The following is an 11,015-nucleotide window of genomic DNA, read 5'->3' as shown; positions in this document are numbered from 1 at the left end:
GGAAGGGTGGGCTGAAAGATGGCAGATGGAGTTTAATGCTGATAAGTGTGAGGTGCTGCATTTTGGTAGGACGAATCAAAATAGGACGTACAGGGTAAATGGTAGGGAAGTGAGGAATGCAGTGGAACAGAGGGATCTGGGAATAACTGCATTGTTCCCTGAAGGTGGAATCTCATGTGGATAGGGTGGTGAAGAAGGCGTTTGGTATGCTTGCCTTTATAAATCAGAGCATCGAGTATAGAAGTTGGGATGTAATGTTGAAATTGTACAGGGCATTGGTGAGGCCGAATCTGGAGTATGGTGTGCAGTTCTGGTCGCCAAATTATAGGAAGGATGTCGACAAAATGGAGAGGGTACAGAGGAGATTTACTAGAATGTTGCCTGGGTTTCAGCACTTAGGCTACAGAGAGAGGTTGAACAGGTTGGGTCTTTATTCTTTGGAGCGTAGAAGGTTGAGGGGGGACTTGATAGAGGTTTTTTAAATTTTGAGAGGGACGGACAGAGTTGACGTGGGTAGGCTTTTCCCTTTGAGAGTGGGGAAGATTCCAACAAGGGGACATAGCTTCAGAATTGAGGGACAAAGGTTTAGGGGTAACATGAGGGGGAACTTCTTTACTCAGAGGGTTGTGGCTGTATGGAATGGGCTTCCGGTGGAAGTGGTGGAGGCTGGCTCGATTTTATTATTTAAGAGTAAATTGGATAGGTATATGGATAGGAGGGGATTGGAGGGTTATGGTCTGAGTGCAGGTAGATGAGACTAGGTCAGGGAGAATGGTCGGCGTGGACTGGTAGGGCCGGACAGGACTGTTTCCATGCTGTAGTTGTTATATGTTATATGTTATATGTTATTTGCTCCATATCCCTCCAAACCTGTGCTATTCCTGTACGTGTCTAACTGTTTCTTAAATGTTGGGATAGTCCCTGCCTCAACTACCTCCTCTGGCAGCTTGTTCTATGCACCCACCACCCTTTGTGTTAAAAAGTTACCCCTCAGATTCCTATTAAATCTTTTCCACTTCACCTTAAACCTAGGGTGAAGTTGAGGGAAACATAAGCACAAATGTTTGTGTTGATCATAAAGCTAAAGGAGGTGAAATAAGTTTCAGAAAATCTCCCAGACTGAGAGAACAGGAAAAGGATTGTGGTCGACACTACCTTCTGCAATAGAGACAGACCCATGAAAAGAAGAGTCAAGCAAGGCAATGACTCTGATCTCTCAAACTGAGTCACAACCTTGGCCCATTACCGGTCCATATCCTATTCTACTGCTGCTCTGTTGTTACTGTTCATTTTTATAATTTACATTGTATTTTGTATTAGCACTCTGTGTTCACTGCTTAACACAGTACTGTGATAATTCATGAAGGTCTCACTAGCAGTAGCACTAACTCTGATGCCTCAGGTAACATTGTCCGTAGTGCATCTGCACCTATAGGATGGTTTAATGTCCCACTTCAGAGGTACTTCAGTTAGCTCTTTGGAATATAGACAGACAGAATTCATGGTATTCATTTCCTCAATTACAACATTTATTCCCACATCGGTACTGAATGGCCAACTTGTTCTGAGAGTGACTCCTGATTCTTGAATGCCAGCCTGAGAAATCATCAACCCTGCATCTTCCCTGACAGGGCTCTTAAGAATTTGCTACTTTCATTGAGGTGGTCTTGTTTCGTTCACAGGGTCTTTCTAAAGATTCAACACCAAAATGCACTGGCAAGAATTTCCAATACTGCTCTATCAATAACCAGCGTAAAAATGCATTAACTGTACACCAATCGCACAATAAATGCATGTGTAAATGTTACTGAGATAGCTTATTGAATTTCCTATTGATTTTTCATAGAACTAACCAAAGAGTTAAGCTGAAGCCTATGTGGAATACACTTTGGAGAATGTGTATCTGTCCTGTATCAAATCAATACAATACAATACAATACAATATATCTTTATTGTCATTGTACAGGGGTACAACGAGATTGGGAATACGACTTCCATTTGATGCAATAAATTAATCAGCTAATCAACTGAAATTTAGACAGCCCAGATAAACAAAATTAGAAACAGTTAAAACAGTATAAAGTGCAAAGAGGTCTGTGCCGGGTCGATGTGTGACATGACCATCTGAAGGAGACAGTTCATGGGGGGGCACTCATCCGGACTGGTTCAGAGCAGCTATGGCTCTGGGGATGAAGCTGTTCCTTAGTCTGGAGGTGCGGGCGTAGAAGGCCTTGTAACGTCTGCCAGATGGTAGAAGTTCCAACAGACTATTGCAGGGGTGTGAGGAGTCTTTATGAATGCTGGTGGCTTTCCTGAGGCATCGTGTATTGTAGATGCCCTCCAAGGCTGGTAGCTGTGTCCCGGTAATCGTCTGAGCTCCATAGACTATCCGCTGAAGAGTTCTCCTCTCTGCCTCCATGCAGCTGAGATACCACACAGGGATGCCATGCGTTAGGATGCTCTCTGTGGTGCAGAGGTCATCAGCAGCTGTTGGGGCAGACCAGACTTTTTCAGTGTTCTCAGGTAAAACAGTCGTTGCTGTGCCTTCTTGACCAATGCAGCGATGTTAGTGGACCATGTGAGGCTCTCCGAAATGTGTGTGTCCAGAAACCTGAAGCTGGACACTCTCTCCACACTGTGCCCGTTGATAAAGATCGGAGCGTATTCCCCATTATGTGACCTTCCGAAGTTGATGATCAGCTCCTTGGTCTTAGAAGTGTTTAGGGACAGGTTGTTATCTGAGCACCAGTCCGCCAGGTTCTGCACCTCCTCTCTGTAGTTTGTTTCATCACTGTTGGTGATCAGCCCGATCATCGTTGTGTCGTCTGCAAACTTGACAATGGTGTTGGTGTCGAATACAGGAACACAGTCGTGTGTGAAGAGGGAGTAGAGCATGGGGCTCAGAACACAGCCCTGTGGTGTGCCGGTACTCAGGGTGATAGTGGAGGACAGGTGCGGGCCCATTCTCACTGCCTGCGGTCGCTCCATCAGGAAATTCAGGATCAGGTCGCATAACGACGCGCTGAGGCCTAGCTGGTGGAGTTTGGTGATGAGCTTGGTGGGGATGACCGTGTTGAAGGCAGAGCTATAGTCTATGAATAGCGTCCTCACGTACGTGCCCTGTCTCTCCAGGTGAGTCAGGACAGCGTGAAGAGCCAGAGAGATGGCGTCCTCTGTGGATCTGTTTGCCCTGTATGCAAATTGATGCGAGTCCAGTGAGGCAGGGATGCTGGATTTGATGTGTGAGAGGACCAGCCTTTCAAAGCACTTCATGACTATCGGAGTTAGGGCAACCGGACGGTAGTCGTTCAGGTTGGTGATTTTTGGTTTTTTCGGCACCGGCACTATGGTAGCCGACTTCAGGCACTTGGGGACCGTGGCCAGAGATAATGACAGGTTAAAGATCCTGGTGAATACCTCAGCCAGCTGTTCCGCACGGTCCCTTAGTTCCCTTCCTTGAACTCCATCCAGGCCTGCAGCCTTGCGTGGGTTGACCCTTCGCAGAGCTCGCTATACATCCTGTGTGCTCAATGTTAAGACCTGTCCCTCCGCCATGGCTGGGGTTATTCCACTCAAGGTGGTGTTGCCAGTTTCAAAGGGGGCAAAGAAGGTGTTAAGTTCGTTGGCTAGTGTGACATCTCAGTGGGGGCAGGCAGGGCTGCTCTTGTAGTTAGTGATGTCCCTGACATCACGTGTCCGTGGTATTGGTCTTCCACCCGTTGCCTGTGGGTGTCTTTGGCCCTTTCTATACCTTTGTTCAGGTTTGATCTGGCAACACTGTATGCTGAAGTGTCACCAGATTTAAAGGCATTGTTGCGTGCCCTTAACAGATTCTGTACCTCCTTGTTCATCTATGGTTTCCGGTTTGGGAACATCTTTATTTCCTTGTCCACTGTGACATTCTCCACACAGCAGTTGATGTCGGAGAGCACAGTGGATGTGTATTCCTCCAAGTCTACCTCTGAACCACAGGTGGCATGTTGTGCAAACAGGTCCCAGTCGGTGCGATCAAAGCAGTCCTGGAGTTGTAGGGTGGCATCCTCGGGCCATATTTTGGCCGTCTTTATTGCAGGTTTGGTCTTGCGGATGAGGGGTTTGTAAGCGGGCAGCAGAAACAGTGAGAGGTGATCGGATTGTCCCAGGGGTGGGCAGGGGAGAGCTCTGTAGGCGTCCTTTATGTTGGTGTACACTTTAGACAATAGACAATAGACATTTGGCCCTTCGAGCCAGCACCGCCACTCAATGTGATCATGGCTGATCATTCTCAATCAGTACCCTGTTCCTGCCTTCTTCCCATACCCCCTGACTCTGCTATCCTTAAGAGCTCTATCTAGCTCTCTCTTGAATGCATTCAGAGAATTGGCTTCCACTGCCTTCTGAGGCAGAGAATTCCCCAGATTCACAACTCTCTGACTGAAAAAGTTTTTCCTCATCTCCGTTCTAAATGGCCTACCCCTTATTCTTAAACTGTGGCCCCTTGTTCTGGACTCCCCCAACATTGGGAACATGTTTCCTGCCTCTAACGTGTCCAACCCCTTAATAATCTTCTACGTTTCGATAAGATCCCCTCTCATCCTTTCGAAATTCCAGTGTATACAAGCCTAGTCGCTCCAGTCTTTCAACATATGACAGTCCCGCCATTCCGGGAATTAACATAGTAAACCTACGCTGCACGCCCTCAATAGCAAGAATATCCTTCCTCAAATTTGGAGACCAAAACTGGACACAGTACTACAGGTGCAGTCTCACTAGGGCCCTGTACAACTGCAGAAGGACCTCTTTGCTCCTATACTCAACTCCTCTTGTTATGAAGGCCAGTGTGTTTGAGCCCCTGGTAGGGCACTGCGCGTGCTGGTGGAATTTGTGGAGAGCGGCTCGTAGGTCGACCTGATTAAAGTCCCCGGCAGCAATGAAGGTGCCGTCGGGGTGGGCATCCTGCTGCTTGCTGATGGCCGAGTGCAGCTGTGCTAGCGCTAGGTTAGCATTAACCTATGGGGGAATGGGGCCATGATGATGACCACAGTAAACTCCCGAGGCAGATAAAATGGCCTGCATTTAAGCAGTAGGCACACCAGATCTGGAGAAAGTAGCTCTCTATTGCAGTGTGGTTGGTGCACCAGTAATTGTTAATGTAGATACAGAGCCCACCGCCCTTGCTCTTATTGGAGTCCTTTGTTCTGTCAGCCCGATGTAATGACCAGTTTGTTAGCTCCATGGCCCCGTCAGAAACCATCGCGTTGAGCCACGTCTCCGTGGAGATCAGCGCGCAGCAGTCTTTCAGGGATCGCTGGGTGTTGATCCATAGCCTTACCTCATCCAGCTTGTTGGAGAGGGACTGTACATTTGCGAGAAAGATGCTTGGTAGGGATGGTCTTTGTGGAGCCCTCCGTAGCCTGGCCTGCACCCCCGCTCGCCGTCCACGTTTTTGCTTCCTCTCCCTGCGCTGTCTCCGTCTCCGTCTCCTTCCCTCCGGTGTGGTGATCCAGGGGGCTGTTCTGCCTAGCTCCGTCGGGATTTTGGTGAGGGTTCTCTAGTACTCACAAGCCAGCCTCTCGCAGCCATGTCCGATGTTGAGCAGCTCCGTGCGGCTCCATGTGCGATCCGCCTTCCATGAGCTGCAGTGCCTTGGGGAGCGCGCTGCGGCTGCCGCTGTGTTTGGACTCGCCACCACGAGCTCCGTCGGGATTTCGGTGGACGTAAGGGTCGTGGATTTTAAATGAAAATTTAGTGACCTGTTTTTCCCGCCGTGTCCGATGTTAGGCTGCTCCATGCGGCTCCATAAGCGATCCGCCTTGCGTGGGGTGCAGCGCTTTGGCGAGCGCGATGTCGATGTGTCCGGATGTGCCGCCGCTAGCACCGTCGGGATTTCGGTGCCGGTGCTGGATTTTCCCGTACTGGTGGTGAGTTTTGGGTGTTCTTTTCCTGGGTTTTTTTAAGTACCTGGTTTTCACAGCTGCGTTCGGTGCTGTGCTGCTCCGAATTGCATCGATCTGGAGAGTGCAAAGCCGTCTGGACGCACCGCCATCTTAGGTCCACCGTAAAGTAAATATTTGACCTCAGCTCTGCATATTCCGCACATCCTGTTGGCACTACCATAAAGTTCTTTGTTTTAAAAGCATCACAAGTTATTTGTATCTTGTATAAACCAGCTGTGCTTTACTGATCACACAATTATATATCTTAATATCATTCAATGTTTTCCTTCTCTACAAACATATTTTCAGAGAAGCAGACATCACATTCCAACTCCCATTGTAACATTTCCTGAGGCCCTCAGACCTTATCATCTGAACTGAATTATTGGCATTTAGAAACAAACTCTCTTTATTATCAGATCCCATTTCTTGATGATGCATACCATATTTCAGCAGAACTTACTGACCGATCAATAAATAGTTTGTGTATTTATCAATCTATATTGATCTGCAATAATTACTTTATGGGATCAGAGTAGAAATATGTTTCACATCTCGTGCATAAAACACTTAGATCAAACTGTTAGAACATTTAACAGTACAGCTCAAGAACAGGCCCTTCGACCCACAACGTCTGAGCTGATCATGATGCCAAGACCAACTCATCTATCTGCACAAATTGGACATCCCTCCAATCCCTGCATATCCACGTGCCTATCCAAAAGTCTCTTAAATGCCACAATCATAATGCCTCAATTACCACTCCTGACAGTGCATTTCAGGCACTCACCACCCTCTATGTTAAAAAATAATCCCTCACATCTCCTTTAAACCTTGCCCCTCTCACCTGAAATCTATGCCTTCTAGTATCTTTTTTTTCCATCCTGGAAAAAAGTTTCTGACTGTCTACCCTAGCTATGCCTCTCATAAGTTTATATACTACCAACAGATCTCTCTGCAACCTCTGGCATTCCAGAGAAAGCAATCCAAGTCTGTCCTTACTCTCCTTGTAGCAATGATCCCCTAATCCTGGTAAACTTCCTCTGCACCCGCTCCATAGTCTCCATGTCCTTCCTGTAACAGACCACCAGAACCTCACGTGATATGCCAAATGCGGCCTAACCAAAGTCCTATAAAGCTTTTCATGACTTCCTGACTCTTTGAGTGTAAGAGTCAGGATGTCATGATGAAGCTTTATAGGACTCAAACTTTCATGGCTTGACCTATGAAAGCCAGCGCACCACATGCATTCTTTCCCACTCTTTCTACATGTCAAGTCAAGTCAAGTCAAGTCAATTTTATTTGTATAGCACATTTAAAAACAACCCACGTTGACCAAAGTGCTGTACATTTGATTAGGTTCCAATAGAAAAAAAAAATGAAAACATACAGTAGCACGCAAACAGTTCACAGCGCCTCCTCAAATTTGAGGAAAGGTTTGATTTTAGCTATGGTTCGAAGTTGGAAGAAGCTGGCTTTTACCACAGCGTTGACTTGCTTATCAAATTTTAATGCAGAGTCAAATATCATGCCGAGGTTTTTGACATGCGGTTTGACTAGGCAGGATAGGCTTCCAAGACTGCCTGTTATCAATTTGATGGAGTCGGGGGGGCCGAATAGGATGACCTCAGACTTGCTCTCATTTAATTGGAGGAAGTTCTGTGCCATCCAACATTTTATGTCCTCAAGGCAGTGTGAGAGGCTGTTTAAATTTGACTGGTTGTTGGGTTTCAGGGGGAGGTAAAGCTGAGTGTCATCGGCATAGCAGTGGAAAGAAATGCCGTGCCTTTGAATGATTTGGCCAAGGGGGAGCATGTATAGAGAGAAGAGAATGGGGCCTAGGATGGAGCCTTGTGGAACTCCGCAGGAGAGGCTAGCTGGAGCAGAGGAATAACTGCCTATGTTGATGGCGAAACTCCTATCTTTGAGGTACGAAGCGAACCAGCTCAGGGCAGTGCCATCAATGCCAACCGCGTACCGGAGACGGTCAATAAGGATGGTGTGGTCCACTGTATCGAATGCTGCGCTGAGGTCGAGAAGGAGCAGGATTGCACAGTCGCCGGTGTCGATGGCGAGAAGCAGGTCGTTGTGTACCTTCAACAAGGCAGACTCTGTGCTGTGGTGGGCTCTGAAACCTGACTGGAAACTTTCCAGGATGGTGTTTTGGTGCAGGTAGGGCACTAATTGGTTAAGGATTGCCTTTTCAAGGACTTTTGACAGGAATGGCAGTTTGGAAATGGGTCTGTAGTTGCTAGGCAAGGTGGGGTCTAGGTTAGGTTTTTTCAGTAGGGGCTGGACCACCGCGTGCTTGAAACTGGTTGGAACAGTGCCAGTGGCCAGAGAACTGTTGATAATAGAGAGGATGCTGGGACCAGCTATTGCAATGACATCCTTCAGAAGGGCAGTGGGGGCAGGATCAAGGGGGCAGGTTGCAGGTTTCATAGTGGAGACAAGCTTTGCAAGGGAGGATAGAGTGACGGGTTGGAAGCAGTCCAATTTAGATGAACAGACTAGTGAGACAGCTAGGTCACGGGTGGGAGGGGAAATGTTCATTCTAATATTCTCAACTTTGTTGGTGAAAAATTTAGCGAATTCTTCGCACTTAGCAGGGGACCCAACTAAGCTGGTACTGGGGGCGGGACATATGACAGAGGTAATTGTTCTAAATAGGACCTTGGAGTTATGAGAGTTTTTCGAAATAAGGTCGGAGAAGTATTGTGCTCTAGCAGACTTTACTGCTTCCTGGTATTTGAGAAGATTGTTTCTCAGAATTTCGAAGGAAATTTGAAGCTTGTCACATTTCCATCTCCTTTCTGATTTTCTGCACTCCCTTCTTAGGGCTTTGGTGGTGTCATTGAGCCACGGCCGACCTTTGGGCTTAGGCTTTTTCATTTTAAGGGGAGCGATAGAATCCAGGATGGAAGAGCAAGTGATATTAAATAAAGAGGCAACATGTGTTGCCTCTTTCAAAGAATGATGGACTTGGACCCCAAGATTCAAATGAACCTTAATGAAGCTTCAGGCTTTAAGATGTACTAATATTCTTACTTTAAAATTAAACCAAGACAATTTTTTGTTTTAATATGTGGTGCTCCTTACCTACATTTTGAGATTGTTTTATTGGAATCATTGTTTTTCATGCCCTAAATATTACATACACTTCCATTAAAAACAAATTTACAACCTCTCTGCTCACCAAAAGTTCATCTTATCTTACTATCCTTGTGTGTGTGTGTGTGTCCCGCGCTCCTACTTTTCACACAAAGGGTGGTGGATGCATGGAATAGGCTGCCAGAGGAAGTAGTTGAGGCAGGGATTATCACAACATTTAAGAAGCAGATAGATACATGGATAAGATAGTTTTGGAGAGATATGGACCAAATGCTGGCAGGTCGGACTAGTGTAGCTGGGACATGTTGGCCGGTGTGGACATTGCGCCGAAGAGCCTGTTTCGACACTACAACTCTATGACTAACAGACCACCCCCTATCTCTGATCAACTATTCACACCTCAGACATACGCTCCAGGAAATAAAGACCCTGCTGGCCCAGTCGTTCCTTATAACTCCAGTTCTGGTAACATTCTTGTGAATCTTTTCTGTACCCATTTTGGCTGAATCACATCCTTCCTATAGTATGGCAATCAGACTGCTCAAGATATTCCAGCTGCAATCACTCTAATGTCTGATCCAAAACTGAAACATGACGTCCCAACTATTACTCATTCGGTCCTTGCTTATCCAAATGAAAATAAACACTATCAGAATTCCCTCCAATAACTTACCCACCAGTAATGTTAAAGTCACAGCCTGTAGTTCAAGGCTTTATTTTACAGGCTTTCTGAAATAGAGGCCAACGTTACCTAACCTCCAAACTTCCAGCATCTTACCAGTTGATGCAAATGAATTCGCCAGGGCCTTGCAATCACCTTATTTTCCCACAGTCCTTAATCAGGTCAAATGCACAAGATCAGGTCCCAGGCATGTATCTACGTTAATGTTTTAAGGTTTCCGGTACCTCCTCTTCTGTAATGTGGACTCTCTTCACGGCATTATTGGTAAGTTCCCCGAGCTGCCCAGCTTCCATGTTTTTCTCCAGGTAAATAGCAAAGAGAAATATTTATTCACAAAATGCTGGAGTAACTCAGCGGGTCAGGCAGCATCTCAAGAGAGAAGGAATGGGTGACGTTTCGGGTCGAGACCTTTCTTCAGACTGATCAGAGGAATATTTCGGAGCTCGCCCGTTTCCCGTGGCTCCACACGTAAACAACATTGTTGATGCGCTTATTTTCTCCCTAGTTATTCTTCAGGCAATAAGATGCTGAGGAATTCTTTGTATTCTTCATTATTTTATCTGGGAAAATTCTCTCCCATGTGAGGACCCTCGGGGTTCACTTTAGATCACAAAATTGTGTATTGCACGATTGCAGATGAAAATTCACACTGCCCCTTACCGGGGAATGCGTCACACCCCCTTGATTGTACCAGCATGGAGGCGCTGGGCGCTGCCAGCCGGGCCCTCAATGCTGCAATGGCCGCCGGATCACCCGCCTTGCACCGCGCCGCGGAAAGTACCCCGGACATTCCTCAGCTTCGCCGTGCGCAGGCGCGGGCTGTGAGCTGAGCGGGAGGAAGGTGGGAGCGGCGCGGGGACCACCGGGCTGGGGCAGAGGAAGCGCCGGGGCGGCAGGGCCAGGGCCAGGGCACTGGTGCCACGACCGTGCTTAAATGGCCAGGCCCAGGCCCGGGCCTCCGGCTGGGGGTGAGATCGGGGCTCGGCCGCGTTAATCGGCTATTTGCGGCCCGTTGCCCGGGCAACGGCGCGTCCTCTCCGGAGGCGGGAGAATGGGGAGGGGAGGGGAGGGGAGGGGAGGGGAGGGGAGGGGAGGTGGGGGAGGGGAGGGGAGGTGGGGGAGGGGAGGGGAGGGGAGGTGAGGGGAGGGGAGGGGAGGGGAGGTGGGGGAGGGGAGGGGAGGGGAGGGGGTGGGGGAGGGGAGGGGAGGGGAGGGGAGGGGAGGTGAGCTGAGGGGAGGGGAGGGGAGGGGAGGGGAGGTGGGGGAGGGGAGGGGAGGGGAGGGGAGGGGAGGTGGGGGAGGGGAGG

At 48.1% G+C, this 11,015-nt stretch overlaps 1 protein-coding gene across 4 annotated transcripts in view; it reads left to right on the top strand.

The window, feature by feature from the left end:
- The first annotated feature begins 10,454 nt into the window (after positions 1 to 10,454).
- Positions 10,455 to 11,015, top strand: part of LOC144608710 (transmembrane protein 107-like) — a 53,565-nt gene continuing 53,004 nt past the window's right edge. For 3 of the 4 annotated variants that reach the window (XM_078426733.1, XM_078426731.1, XM_078426730.1), the window contains exon 1: positions 10,513 to 10,676. The gene's annotated coding sequence lies outside the window, so the exon portion shown is untranslated. Of the gene's footprint in view, positions 10,677 to 11,015 lie in introns of all 4 variants that reach the window. The other variant, XM_078426732.1, reaches the window with a different exon arrangement.

This window comes from Rhinoraja longicauda, chromosome 32 (assembly GCF_053455715.1).
Source record: "Rhinoraja longicauda isolate Sanriku21f chromosome 32, sRhiLon1.1, whole genome shotgun sequence".
Lineage (NCBI taxonomy): Eukaryota > Metazoa > Chordata > Chondrichthyes > Rajiformes > Arhynchobatidae > Rhinoraja > Rhinoraja longicauda.
Note: the sequence above shows the minus strand (reverse complement) of the source record. Positions and strands in the feature narration are given on the sequence as shown.